Genomic DNA, 14,615 nt, shown 5'->3' on the forward strand with positions numbered 1-14,615 from the left:
TCACACTGAAATAAGGTGCTATTGGGCTGTTAGGAAGACGATCCTGTCCCAATAGTGCCCATCACCACCAGATAAAGAAACAGATCTTAAGAGAGCATCTCAATGGTTGTGAAACCCTCATTTCTGTAGGTTTTATCTTATGGCCCCCACTTTTCTATTATCAATCTGTCTGGTTCTCTAGTTGTTTCTGTCTGCTGTAGAATTAATTTTGCTAGGTGTAAGTTAATTAGGGTAGTGGGATATAATTGGTTAGAGAATTATGTTGCAATATGTTAGAATTGGTTAGTTAAATTTCAGGAAAATGATTGGTTAAGGTATAGCTGAGAATATTACTGTATAAACTGGGGTCAAACAGGAAGTGGAAGGGGAAATTGGAATCATGTTTGTTAAATGGGGGAATGGGAAGAGGGAATAGGGACACAGGCAAGGCCCTGCGGCATCAGAACTGGGAAGGGAACCCTGGGGAAAAGACTCTATCGGCGTATAGCGATAAGCCCGACTGCTGTGAAGGGTTTTGAAATCTGCTTGCTTGGAAACTAACCCCGGTAAACATCACATTGTCTGCACTTCAGACTTGTGGTCTTTTGCTGCTTGCTGTCTGCGTGACAAGAATCAGGGAAGTGGCGGGGCAAGGGAAAGCCTCTAACAATGGCTGCCTTGCTCCTCTCCCACCCCAGGCTCAGGGATCAAAGGATGGGCAGGACTCTAGGCTCTGCTTGAGGGATCCTGGGAGGAGAAAGGATTGTAGATTCTCACCTGCTCTCTGGAGAAGAGGTAATAAGTGAAGGGGGCATTTTTGACTCCTCCCCTGTCTCAGTGTCCCCTGGGCTGGAATTCTATATTCTACACTGCAAAACAAGTGGGTGATGCCATTTGGTTAATGAAAACCAGTGCTCCAGGTGAGGCTTGAACTCACAACCTCAGCATAGCTCCTCTCAGCACTGCCTTATAAGTACTGTGCGCTAACCAATTGCGCCACTGGAGCAGCTGTTAACTATTTTTTTCCCAGGCCCCTAGGTTGATAAAAGCAAGGAGTGACCCCAAAACATTCTTAGTGGAATTGAGAGCAGGTAGCGACAAATGTTGGTACTTGGTGGGGTGGATTCTTCTTAAGGCTTCCAGGCACCATTTCACCCTTTTGTTCATCTCTGTGGAATAAGAGAGCTGATTAAGACTCAATGTAGAGTCTTCCTGCAGACCAACAGATTGGAAATCACTGATAACCAGCTCTAAGTATTAGTCCTGCTTTGGGACAGTGTCTCTCATGCAAGAAACTGCCCAGTCTGTGCTAGCAGTGAGGCTCCCTCACTAACAGCTGAAATCAGTGAGAGCTGTGTGAAGTGCAGGGACCCAGGGGTGCTTGAACAGGGGGGAACAACACCCCATGACTTTTAAAAATGGGAGGGCTCTGCCTTACCACTTTGTAATGACCGTAAGGGCGAGTGAGGGTGGGAGGGGGGCGGAGAGCAGTGAGCGGGAGGCGGGGTCTTGGGGGGAAGAGGCAGCGTAGGAGCGGGGCCTTGGGGAGAAGGGGTGGTGCAGGGGCGTGGCTTTGAGTGGAAGGGATGGGGCCACTGTTCGGGCTCTGGTGGTCGCTACTTTTAAGGAGCCTGCGCCACTCCTGGTGGGACCACAAGACATCCCGGAGGAGAGAGGGTGGCCAGCAGAGCGGTGACAGGGTGGAACGGCAGGTGACCGGCAATGTGGCCGGACAGTGGAGGGAGAAAGGAGCTTTCTCCCCAGGAGGTGAGAGGTGAACTCTGGGTTTTCATTGACCCAGGACAGCAGCTGTGAGTGAGGTGCAGTGAAGGGGCGCGAACCACCAGCTGGGGGAGACTAACCCCTGCCCCGCCCCTTTCATCCAAGGCCCTGCCCCTTCCACAAACCCTGCTGGAGCCCAGAGGCCCCCCCCCCCCCCGCAGGCTAGTGCCCCAGCCCCATCGCACCCACAGCGTCCCTCCCAGCCACCCCAGCCGGGTTGGTTACGTGGCCCCAACTCAACCTGCCATTGACTCGCGTGGCTCTGCGCTCCGTCAGCCGGGGCAGGCCAGGCTGCGGACGTGACTCAGGCTTGGGCAGCATGGCCGCGCTTCCCTCACGAGGCATGAGGCAGGCCAGGAGCTTTGCACGGCCTACAGGGAAGTGGGAGCGAGGAATCTTTGATCCGGTGTGTCTCATCTGTTTCTCCCTTAACCCTTCAGTGGCGGCGGGAAGGGAGCGAAACGTGCCTGGCTCAAGGTTTCACACTCGGCCTTGAGGATTAAGCCTGAGCCTCCGGCATGGCTGGTGGGAGATGGGTTTCTGAGTTGCATCCAGCTCACTCTTTGGGCCACCAGCTGAAACCACTGAGGCCAAGAAGGACACTTTTGAGGTGGAAAACAGGGCTTTTCAGGCTCCCAGCAAGTCTTGAGGAGCAAAGCAGTAACACAGGGTTATCCTTGTCCCTGCAGGGGCTCAAACCACCATTCTTTCAGTGAGCAGCCAAATTCGCTGCCCCATTGCACCACAGAGATACACAGATACAAGTCTGCTGTTACCAAGGCTGCTGCCTAGCAGCCTGCGCACCTGCCTGCCAAGGCGCTAGTGTGGATGCTGGAGGCTGGGGGGTGGATGCTGTCGGTGAAGAACCAGCAGAGTGACACAGGGGCAGCGTGCTGGGCCCATAACACAGAGGTCGATTAATCAAAACCCTCTTCTGCCAGCACCGGGCCTCCTTCTTCTTACACTGGGCCCTCAAGCGAGGGGGCGGCTGGCACAGCTCCAAGAGTCTAACCTGTGAGGCAGGAGGCAGCTGACGCCCGCAGCCTGCTGGGGAGCTCCCAGAAGATATTAAGGGACAGAGATTCCTCAATGCCCTTAGTAACAAGGGTTTGGGGTTCACCAAGGCCAGTAAGGGGGTCACTATGTCGGCCCTATAACCCTGGGTGTCAGGTCGCTGTGCAGCTTTGATCTAGAGCTCGGATCCCAACGACCGACCAACAGCCCACAGCCTCCCCCTGGGTCTGCCCCACTTGGTTACTCCTTACAGGCTGACCTTACCCCCTTCCAGCCCCGGATCCGCCTCCTAATCACCCTAGTGCCACTCAGAGCCACAGACGTGGAGGTGCTGATGGAGGGAGGGCTGACTCTAGGGTGGGGTTCTTCCTTAAAGATGGCTGCCAAATAGGTGGTGCTCAACTCTGCCAGCGACCTGCCCAGTTGCCTCGCTGCCAGGGGATACAGACATTTCTGTAAGGTGCATAAAGGGAGTATTTGGCTTCCAAGTTAATGTGAGGAATGTGTATATTGCAAGGAAACCTTAGTCTTATTTTCACCAAGGAAGCTGGGATATGTTGGAACACAAAGTACTGCATCTTGGGAACAATCCCCCAGAAATGGCATCTTCCACTCGACAAATGTTTTCTAGAACCATCGTAGCAAACAGTTAATACTCGTGTTTGTCTGAGAATAGAGTGAAGGGGAGTGTTTACTCCGACACCTCAATGAGTGAAACAGACAGAAAGAGGAAAGCCGTCCTGAAAGGGAATGGATCTGTCTGGAGACAAAGCAGACCCTGAGAATGAGCAATGGTGTGAAAAGAAGAGGTTCAAATGTGTGTTACATGTTAGTTAGTGTTCGAGGGCTTATCCCTTCACCCTCCCATTCCCTGGGCCTTCTCGCGTGAACAGAGAGCAACAATACCCGAAGTCCGAAGGTTCAAACAATTTGATGTTTATTGGGTGGAACTTCCAGCAAGCAATGATTCCCATTTCCTTCCTCAGTGTCCCCCTTCCCAGCTCTGACACCACAGAGCCTTGCCTGTGTCCCTGTTCCCGTTTCCCCCCCATTAGAAAAACATGGTTCCAATTTCCCCCCCACTTCCTGATTGACCTCAGATTGTCACAGTAAGAGAAGGCCCTTACACAGGCAAACAGTGATTGTGATTCTTTCTTTTATACCTCGATAACTAGCTAAATGATAAACATCTACCTACATTCTTAAAGTCTAGGCCTTTACAAACAGGCCTGAATATCCATATCCTAACAGCTGCCTCTGGGCTCCGCTTTGCCAGCTGCCTGCCATCTCCCCGCTGGTCATGCTGGGAAACTAAAGAGCACCCCAAGCCAACCCTGTGTGCCCTGCCTTCCCCTGCCAGTGCTCGCCCGCCGCGTCCTGTGGAGCTGGGGCCATTGCAGGGTTTGCTGATTTGTGTTCATGGAAGTAGCCTGTCAAATCCCTGGACATGGATCCGTTTGGTGTCCCAGAGGCTCATCGTCCCACAGGGCGCCCTGGGTGCAAGGACTGTGGGCAGCACGAGGCTTCTTCGGTATATCTCTGGAGTAGCCTCTAACCACCCTCCACGCACACAGCCCCTAGGTACTCCCTGCCTGCTCCCTGTGCTGGCTGAAAGGCTGATAATTGAAGATGAGATCAGGTTGAGTCTTTCTAACATATGTCCCCAGCTGGAAAAAAAGTGCAAGGAGAAGCAGGCACACCTGTGCCATTAGGAATACTCCTGGTCTGTACGTTAGTTTATATTTTGATAAACACCTCTAGAAACACACCGCTTGGTGCCGATCCCCTGTTTACAATTCTATTTGGAAACTCATCACTTAGCCAGCTTTGAATCCAGTTAATGTGTGCCATGTTCATTTTGTATCGCTCTAGTTTTTTCACCAAATTTTGTGCCATACCACATCAAACATCTTACAAAAATCTAAGTCTTACATCAGCACTAATACCTTTATCAGCCACACTGGACAGGATCTATTTTCCATAAATAATTTTTGATTATTCTAATTTTATTCTCAGTGGTGACTGGCATTAATTATATTACCCTCCTTTAATTTTTTATTAATGGAGTTCCTTAGCTGCTCCACTATCTCGCCAGGGATTGATGTGAGACTGACCGGCCTATAGTTACCTTGAACCTTCTATTTACCCTTTTCAAATACTGGCACAACGTTAGTTTTCTTCCAGTCTTCCGGAACTTCCTCAGTGTTCCAAGGCTTATTGAGAAATCAACATTTACAGCCCAGTGAGCTTCTCTGCCAGCTCTTTTCAAAACTTGGATTCAAGTGATCTGGACCTGTTGATTTTAAAATCTCGAACTTTAGTTGCTGCTGTTTAACACCCTCCAGAGATACTAGTGGAATGTAAAGAGCAGCATCATATGATACGACTTCACCATCTGGCTTTTCCCCAAATCCGGGTACAAAATCGAATGGAGGGGTTATTAGATCCATGCTGAAATCTCTCACCGGAAGGCTTTTATTCTAGCCATCAGATCACTTTTGTGGCTCAGCTCTGCTCCCTTTCCAATTTCTGTGGCCATCAGAACTGGACACAGGATTCCAGTCTGTGTCTCACCAGTGCCATACACAACAGTACAATGTAGTCCCTGCTCCTACTCACTGCTCCCATTTGTACAGCCAAGGTTCGCATTAGCCCGTTTTGCCACACCCGGCACTGGGAGCTCATGTTCAGTTATTTCTTCACTAGGACCCTAAATCCTTTTCTGTCACTGGTGTCCGGGATACAGTCTCCTTCAGACACCTGCGATGCAGCATTCGTACACCAGGGAAATCTTGCACTATCTCCAATATCTCTGGGTGGGACTGAGGACTTTCTAATGGTGACGCTGGTAGGTAGTTACACAAGGGAAAGGGAGGCAGAGACAGTCAGGTAGAGGATCATTCTCAGCAATCTCCTTAAACATCTGCCCCCTCTGTTAAATCCCCTGGTAACCCGGCTCACAAGAGCATTCCCAGAACCGACGTCAGCAGAGAACTCCCGCGTCCTCTTTGTCTCTGCATTTGTGCTGGCCCCAGCCCCTGGAAGGACACTCCCAGAGATCGGATTTATTCCCAGAACAGTTCACGTCGTCCAGCCAGATCTGCCCATTTCCTTGCCCATGACGAGCAGAGACAGTTGCATTGCTGGCATGTCCACATCCCAGTAGTTTGCAAATGATGTTGGAGTCTGGCAGGTCCCCGAAATTGTCACAGACTGTCTCCCAGCTGCCACTGAATCTCCACTCTCCCGGCGCAGCGACCTGCCCCATTCACCAGTCTGATCCGCCTGCTCCCTGCAGGGATAGAGCCCGGCTTTTAATGTGTATTTTCCTACTGAACAGAGAATGTTTGTGAGATTTGGAAATGAATCACCTGAACAAACGACACCGACGTCCTCAGCAATTCCTGCCTGGCCTGTCTCAGCCGTGGAGTTGTCACAGCGAGTCAGACGAGTCTCATTTCCTGCACCCTGGGCTCTTCTCAGTGACTCTGCACTGGAGCTGCTCACCACGCTGGCATCGCTCACGTCCCACTGGTCATCCAGCCCCTTGCCCCACGCACCACAGAGGGAAATCTCACCTCTCCCATCCCACCAGCTCACTCCATTTAGCAGTGTGAGTGATTCAGAGCGACCTGGGCTCAGGAGAGATGGGAAATACACTGAATCACACTCTCTCTTCTACACTAGCAATAACACAGAGGAGGCATGACATTATGGACTGTTTCTCAATAAGAAGGTCTAAGCCAGGGATCAGACTGTGTCACAGTGTTAAAGGGAACAGCCTCTGTCAGAGACACTTTATAAGTGGAAGGTGCTCTAAGGATTGTAAAACTCTGAGCTTGAGAGAAGGGCTTGCTAGCAAACCCTGTAAATGGGGGGGTGCTCCGCCCAGGTGGTGGACTAGACCATTGCATCCTCTGAGGCCATGTCTACACTAGCACCTATGTTGGCAAAACTTTTGTTTCTCAGGGCTGTGAAAACACACACACACACATACACCCCGCCCCGAGTGACATATGTTTTGCCGGCATACGTGCTTTTGTGACTCATGTCTCCTGCCGACATGGCTACCACCACCCTTCGAGCTGGTTTTATTCTGTCAATGGCAGAGCTCTCTCCCCTCGGCGTAACCCGGCTACACGAGCGCGTTTACAGCACCTCGGCTGTATCGGTACAGCTGTGCCGCTGTAAGCTTGTAAGTGTGGACATGGCCTAAGTGTGTGGTGGCAGACGCTGTGTGGGGCACAAGTACTTTATCCATGAGTCTGGGAAATGTCCCATTTTTTACAGGTCCCACAACGTCGCCTTTATAACGCCTCTTCATGAGCAGCTTGACGGCTGGTGTTGGCCAGAGCCTGCTAGGTGCTTCCATCTTTAATCCACAGCCCCATTTAAATGACTCATCCCCTTTCATACAGTCTGCCTGATACTCTTAGCCAATAGTTTCGGACTAACGTGTCAGACGTCCGTTGGTCTCACTCCCTACGTCTTCACTACCCACTGTATCAGCAGTTAGCGATCGATTTATCGGGGATCGATATATCGCGTCTCGTTAAGACGCGATATATCGATCCCCGAACGCGCTCCCCGTCGACTCCAGAACTCCACCGGAGCGAGAGGCGGTAGCGGAGTCGACGGGGGCGCCGCGAATGTCAATCCCACGCCGTGTGGACCCCAGGTAAGTCGATCTAAGATACTTTGACTTCAGCTACGCTATTCACGTAGCTGAAGTTGAGTATCTTAGATCGATTCCCCCCCCCCCCCAGTGTAGACCAGTAAGGAGAAGCTTCTATTGAAAGACATCGGAGGATGGGCGCTGTTGCACATTTAGTTCTGTATTATTTCTATACCTTATACTGTCGGATTCGGTTCTCTTACAGAAGTAAAACCCAAAAGCAAAACACATCATGGGATGAAAAAGGTACTTCTTCACATTGCAGGCTACATCTATAAGGAACAAACTAAAGACTGGTCATCACTTCTTTAACTTTCCCTTTTAGAAATGTACCTGCTAAAAAAAGCAGGCCCAGTGGTTAAAAGTGTAAAATAAAAGACTTGAACAAAAATCAACGTGTGCCCCTAAGCCCACCACTTTTGTGGCCCAATTTGGAATAATGACCCCACCCAGCACTCTGAACGTTGGGGAAGTTTAGCTCTGGCTCTGGGAGTGAAACCCACAGCTTTGGTCCCTTCCTGAGATATTCTCAATTCTTTGCCTGGATCCCACAGGATTTTACAAATTTCTTTTCCTGCACAACGTAAATAGGTTAATAATAGGATCTTCTGGCAGAGACTGACCTGGCCTCTACTCAGGGCTCAGGGAGGAAAATTGGAGCAGTGAGAGACAGGAAAAAGTAGCTCCATGGTGATATCCCCTGCACTGTATACTCCCCTGGGTCAGTGTCATGTGAAGCAAACTCAAATTTCCAATGGAAAATAAAACATTTCTAATGGATGATGCACATTTGCTCATAAACCCAACACAAATACATTGAGCTGAACATGTGCTCGGCATCACTATTTGACTCTATCCCACAAATAACTGTGCAGTCATTTATCCCTCACCTGGCACCAATGGCCCATCTCCTGCAATGTCAGTCTGATCACCAGGAGTCACTAGAGAATTCTCCACTGTTTGGTCATGTACAGCTGTGTCCTGGGCCCTCATCCCAGCACGTTAGCTGTGAACTTCTTGGGAATTTGAAATAGAAACTCCAAGGAACCTGCTAGACGGTTTGGTTGGCTCAGGATTTGCTGGGTCCCAGCCCCCTGCTCACCGCACACTTACTGAGCTGTCTGTGAAATAGACGTTAGTGCAGGTTATTCTCTGAGACAATCATTAGACTGACATTGCTGATGATCAGGTTCAGTATGAGTTTCTCAGGCTGGTGCAGCAGCACGTTGGGTTCCCATGAACCAGCTCCTGCTATTCAGTTCAATCCCCTGCCAGACACCTGGATCAGTCTCCTCCTGTTAACCACAGACCAACAGGTTCCAATCACTGTATTGTCCCACTTTAGTGTTAAAAGAATTTGTAATCAGTTTTTGAGTCTTGGGCCAGATTCCCTCCCTGAGTGTGCTGGGCTCCGGCCTGGGACTCTTTCTCCCTCCTGCCTAGCTCTGACTACGAAGCCTGGCCCTGGCACTCCTTCTTCAAGCGCCATGTGGGCAAGAGGAAAAGTGTGGTAAAAAGCACAACGACCAAACTTGTGGGCATGATATGAAGCAGCAAGAATCCCAGCCATCAGGTCAAACCACAGGCATCAGCAGCCAGGTCTAGAACACTAACCCATTGCAGCCATCCCAACCAAATGCCTGGCTCCAGTGGGTGTGAGTCACCCAGCGGGAGAGGAAGGATTCCCTCTTGCACACTTGGAAACAGGAAAGTTGAGCACTTTCAACTCCAGGGATTTACCACAAGCCAACACAAGGTCCCACTGAGATTTGAACTCAGATTGCACGATTCAGAGTCCTGAGTGCTGACCATTACACCATGGGACCAGCTTGTACTGCCTTCTCTGGACATTGGTGAAACCTCTTCTTGGCTGCTCAGGCCAATGCTCTGGCTTCAGCTAGAGCCCCGGGAAGGAGTTGTGGTTTGGGCGTCGCAAATGCTGGGGCATGAGCCCCAGGTACTTCCAGTCTAGCCTTTGGCATTCCTGACTTGCCAAAGAAAATGGGCGGCTGCCCAGGCCAGCGGTAGAGCAGTTTCCCTCTTCCAAATGTGCGCTTGTCCCTGTGCTTGAGGGGACTTGCTAAATAGCCCCTTTGGAGCCTGGGTGTTTCTCTGCTTCTCACCAGCTGGGGAAAAGCCTCTCCTGCCCCACTGGCAAAGTCAGCACCTTGAGTGGGAACGGTCAGAGGCCCCACCAGGGGGGGCTGGCCCTGCTTTCCTACCATTTTCAATAATGGCCACAGAGCATCAGCAGCTGCCCCACATGTTGGTCTGCGGGTGGCCTTCAGTGGGTGTTTGGCATGGCAGGGAGCAGGCTGACCCAGGACAGCAGCTGTGAGTGAGATGCAGTGAAGGGAGGGGCACAGCCAAAGAGCTTTTGGTGTCTGGATTTAAGATCCCAAGGCAAAAGGCCACTGCCCAGCGCACTGTGTGTGGGGGGTTCCTACCCCACTGCCAAAAGGAGCCCCATGAGTGGGAACGGTCAGAGGCCCCACCGGGGGGCTGGCCCTGCTTTCCTAGCACCTTGTGATACTGGCTGCAGAATGAATGCTGGTCTGTGGGTGGCCTTCAGTGGGGGTTCGGCATGCCAGGGAGCAGAGAGCAGGCTGGCCGGGTGTCTTTGTGGCTGTCTATTGGCCACACATAAGCATGGTCCTCCCCTCCTCTTGTCCTGACCTCAGTTGTTCTGTGGCTTTTAAGCCTTCCCTTGGAGCTGTCTGCATCTGCCGGCTCTGCTCTAGGTGCCCAGAGGAGGAAAGGTGTGCTGGGCTCCAGCCTGGGACTCTTCCTCCCTCCTGACTAGCTCTGACTATTAAGCCTGGCTCTGGCACTGCTTCCTTTAAATGCCATGTGGGCAAGAGGAAGAGGGTGGCAGCTGCAGGTACAGGGACCAAAGTTGTGGACATGAGGTGAAGCAGTGAGAAAAACAACCATCAGGTCAAACCGCAGGAATCTCTAGCCAGACTGTTAAGTTCTAGGATCCCAACCTGTAGCGGCCAATCCATTGAACCAGCTGGACCAAAGACCTATCTCCAGTGGGCATCAGTCACCCAGCAGGAGGGAAAAAACACTCAATCTGGTGCATCCAAGGCTTTGCAGCAAACCAACATAGCTCCAGGAGGTCCCACTGAGATTTAAACTCAGAGTGCAGGATTCAAAGTCCTGCGTGCTGACCATTACACCTTGGCACCTACTAGACTTTTGTTTTCTGGACCCCTGTGACTCTCGGCTGGCTGGCTTGCACGCTGCACTTATTGCTTCCCACCAGCGGCTTCCTCTTGCAGGACTCTCTCTCCTCCTCCAGTGACTATAGTCCTGCTCTACCAGATCCGCGGGCCCTGCCCTGAGTCCGCACACCCCCCTGCTTTGTCTCCGTTCCCTGCAGGCCTCAAAAATGTCAGGGGAGGCCACCCCTCCCTTCACTCAGTGGTCCCATTCATATCAGCCAGCTGCAGACTCATCTCCCGGATCTCAGCCAGCTGTCGCTTGATCCGGTCATACAGTCACACGCTGACTGGCTCCCCTGCCTGGATGCTCTTGTGGAAATCCCACAGGCAACACTGCAGGACTTGGCACTGTTGGTTCCTTTAATGTTGTGGTGTTTGCCCGGCTGCCAGAACAAAGCTGCCAACTCCTCCCTCACCAACTCCCACCAACCCCCTAGTTGCCATAGAACCCTCTGATACTTTCCTGTTCTGCCAACACCGCCAGGCCTCGCCGTCCCGCTCCTTTATCTTGCAAGCTCTGGATGTTCATCTTCCAATATCCTCTGCCGTGGGTCAGGGAATTGCCCACATTGTGCACACGGTGAGAGCTGTGTGATCCGAACAGTCCATTAGCACTACCCTGCACTGGGCTGTCGACGTGCTCTCCTTCACGTAAATCCGGTCAATGCGACTCCTGGCCTGTCCTCGCAGAAAGGTGTACCCCATCTGCGGCTGGTGTGAGCTCGGGTCAGAGGAATAAGAGGCTACAGCCCTCCCTCCACTGCTTCCACTACGGAGAAACACGTCCTCTAAGCCGACCTTGCTACAGACCTGCGCCAGGTAGTGCTCATTGTAAAAATGTTTCCTCTGACGGTCGGGAAAACGGGACCAGTGGTCCTCAGGCCGGCTGACACAATTAAAATCCCCCCCAACACCAAACATCATGAGGTCCAAAGGAAGGGAGCCAGTTCCTTCCATTGATCTTTCCTTTCACACCTTAACTGGGGACCATAAACACTTATATAGCGGTAACCAGTGCCACGTGTTACCAGATTTGCCTGTTACTTTGGTATATGCTCATTTATTCGGGTTTCTCTTTGGGGGGGGGGGGGGTTCTGTAATTCTATCAATGTACTGCTTGTGTCACTTGTGTTTTTATATGGAGCTCTACTTCTCCTGTCTGCAAGTCCCCTCCCAATGGAGCTCTCCTGCAGGACCTAGGTTCTCTAGGGCTGGGTTTCTCTAACCCCAGAACTGGATGAACACACCCACACCCACACACACATTAACAGAGCAAGTCTGAGCGGACCGAGTCAATCAGCACGGTCAAGCTGACTCCTTATATGTCTTTGGACTCACTGGGCTGTATGAAGCGGCACTTTCAAGCTGCCCCCCCTTATATGCCCCTGGGCTCCATGGACTGGGTCAAGCAGCACTTTCAAGCTGTTACCCAGATTCAACACGTCCCTATCCCCACTCTCACATCACAATTGTACTGGCAGTAACCTGCTTGATGAGCAAACCCCACAGTATTTTGGGTGCTCCAGGGATCGTTAGCTTAGGTAAAAGAAGCGTTGCTGCAGAGTGACTGGGGGAAGCTAAAAACACAAAAGAGTAAAGTTCAATGAGAGAGAGAAGCAACCAGATTTTAACCATAAACGTTATTTATTGAATAATAGTGATAACTACACAAGGAGGGCTAAACCAACATAACATACATTCTTAAAAGTTAATACCTAAGGTAGAAAGGAAAACAAACAGAGAGAGAGAGAGAGAGAGAGAAGGGGATCTCACCGCTCCCTGAAGTTTGAACTGGTCGGGATTCCCAGGTGATGGTGGTAGCTCAGGATCCTGAGGGTAGGAGACAGGCAGAGCCCCCAGCACGATCAGTCAGGAGAAGATGGAGTTCTAGTGGAACTGATGCATAGTCTGGATCTAAGCAGCAGAAAACTGACTGGAGGATGAGTAGGGATTTTTGTAGAGAAAATACAATGGTCCAAGGGAGAACACTAAATTTGTTTATGGGTAAACTGATCACTCAAGGGTTTTCTTTAGGCTAGATAATAGGAGCTGATCACTCCTAGCTATGGGTGGTGTTTTCTTCCAGGGAGCTCACAATCCAACTAGACTGCTTCAGTAGTTTGGATATCAATCAAGGATTCCTTACTAGAATTGGTCTGATAACTGCTGAGCTGGGTGTGGGCAGGCGTAGGTTCATTAGCATCTGGAGCAGAGATTCCCATGATGCAGTGCTTCCCTGCTTTTCTGGTCCCAGAGTTCAGTGTGGTTCTCTGTTCTCCAATCTGTATGCAAATTGAGATGTCTCCCTGCCCCATCTCTCATGCAGATGAGGCTAGGGGAGTTGTCTCTGCTCTCCATTTTGTATGCTAATGGAGATGTCTTAATCATGTCACCCTTGTCAGGAGGGGTCTAGGTGTCTCTCCCAGTGCCCTTCATTGCTCTCTGCAAGTCTTTTCTCTGATAGGTTTTGGTTTAAGCAGAGGCTGGGGGCGGGGGTGTCTTTCATGAGTCAGACAGGCTGGATACTGCGCCCTGGTTCCCCAAGAACACAGAGCTGACTGGTATCACACGGAGCACGAAGTCCACCAATAATTAGCTTCCTTAGTCAGAGCTCCACCACCTTCTGTACTCGAACCGCGAATGTGAACAACAAGACTCCAACCCCATCGTTCTTCCCTGGCCTGGAGGACCAGAAAGACGGGTCCTTCCTCCAATCACCCTTTGCCCATCAATCTGCCCTAAAGTCATGAATGTGCATTTCCTGACCCCCACCATGTCCAAGTCCAGCTGCTCCAAGGCACTGAACATCAACCCCCTCCTCCAGGGCCCCCGAATCCCTGCCCCACTGCACATGGACACTTTCACAGATGCCCCTTCCCCAGTACTGCCCTCGCTCAGCTGTGCAGAGGAGCTTTCGTCCCCAGTCCCTGTCCCCTCTGGCACCATCTCCGAGGGCTGCCCTGCCTCACTCTCTTACTGCCATATTGGCTTGACCAATAAGTCCTGTGGAAGAGACAGCTCCTGTCCCTCATTGTTAAAGGTCAGGTGGACCAACTAGGGGCAGAAGCCCACGTTCTGTTGTCCTACTGGGGAGCTCAAGTTCAGGGACTTGTGTTAGGTAAAGGTGCCGCTGCGCTCCCAGGAAACAAGCCACCCCTGCACAAAGAGGGATGAAAAGGCTGCTGAAGCTCGGGATTGAACCAGGGACCTTTAGATTTTCAGTCTAACGCTCTCCCAACTGAGCTACTTCAGCAGCTGCATGGTACCCTTCGGCCTATTGCTTCTCTGTCTGGCAGGTTTTTGTCAGCTGTTCGGTATAAAGAAGTAAGAAATGTTGGTGTTGTTTAATATGTTCAATTAGTTGTTTTAATAATGTATTTCTAAAGTAATGATAAGTGAATCACTAGCTTTAATAGAATTTAATATGGAGTATATGAACTATGACCTTTGGACTCCATCCTTGTAAGCAAACTTGTTTACATCTTAGACATTGGAGTGCTCTGGCTCAAACCGGACAGAACCAGTTTTTCCTGCCCAAAAGGCCTTATAAGAGCCTGCTCAGTGCCTGCGTGGGGCTGTCCATTCCAGCGGCAGCGCGTGCACGGTCGGGTCTTCCTAACGCTCCAGAGCTAGAGAGAAGAGCACCATCTATCCCGCAGCGAGGTTGAGGAAGGAGAGGCCTGTCATCACGATCCCCGTCACAGCGAACTGAATCCATTTGACCTGTGGAGGGTCCCTCTTCCCAGAGGGTCTCCCCACCTGCGACGAAGTCCAGCAGTCGTCGGGACTCCCAGTGGTCCTCCTCGAAGGCTCTAAATCAGCCGGAGAGTAAAAGGTCCCAGGCTTCGCACCTGCACGCTGTGTCCACTGCACCTCAGTCATAGGAAAGGTTTCTGTACTGGGGTTTCTTTTATTGTTTTCTAAATGCCAAGGGAGGT

At 51.2% G+C, this 14,615-nt stretch overlaps 3 non-coding genes across 3 annotated transcripts; all 3 read right to left on the reverse strand.

Moving 5' to 3' along the window:
• Positions 1-891: 891 nt before the first annotated feature.
• On the reverse strand, positions 892-985 carry TRNAI-UAU (transfer RNA isoleucine (anticodon UAU)). Its single transcript has 2 exons — positions 948-985; positions 892-927 (listed from the first exon to the last, which is right to left on the reverse strand). It is a non-coding gene; the product is annotated as a tRNA-Ile (tRNA).
• An 8,219-nt stretch (positions 986-9,204) lies between these two features.
• TRNAQ-CUG (transfer RNA glutamine (anticodon CUG)) lies at positions 9,205-9,276 on the reverse strand. The gene has a single exon. It is a non-coding gene; the product is annotated as a tRNA-Gln (tRNA).
• A 4,581-nt stretch (positions 9,277-13,857) lies between these two features.
• Positions 13,858-13,930, reverse strand: TRNAF-GAA (transfer RNA phenylalanine (anticodon GAA)). Its single transcript has one exon. It is a non-coding gene; the product is annotated as a tRNA-Phe (tRNA).
• Positions 13,931-14,615: the final 685 nt, after the last annotated feature.

Source organism: Emys orbicularis, chromosome 15, assembly GCF_028017835.1.
Source record: "Emys orbicularis isolate rEmyOrb1 chromosome 15, rEmyOrb1.hap1, whole genome shotgun sequence".
NCBI classification, from domain to species: domain Eukaryota; kingdom Metazoa; phylum Chordata; order Testudines; family Emydidae; genus Emys; species Emys orbicularis.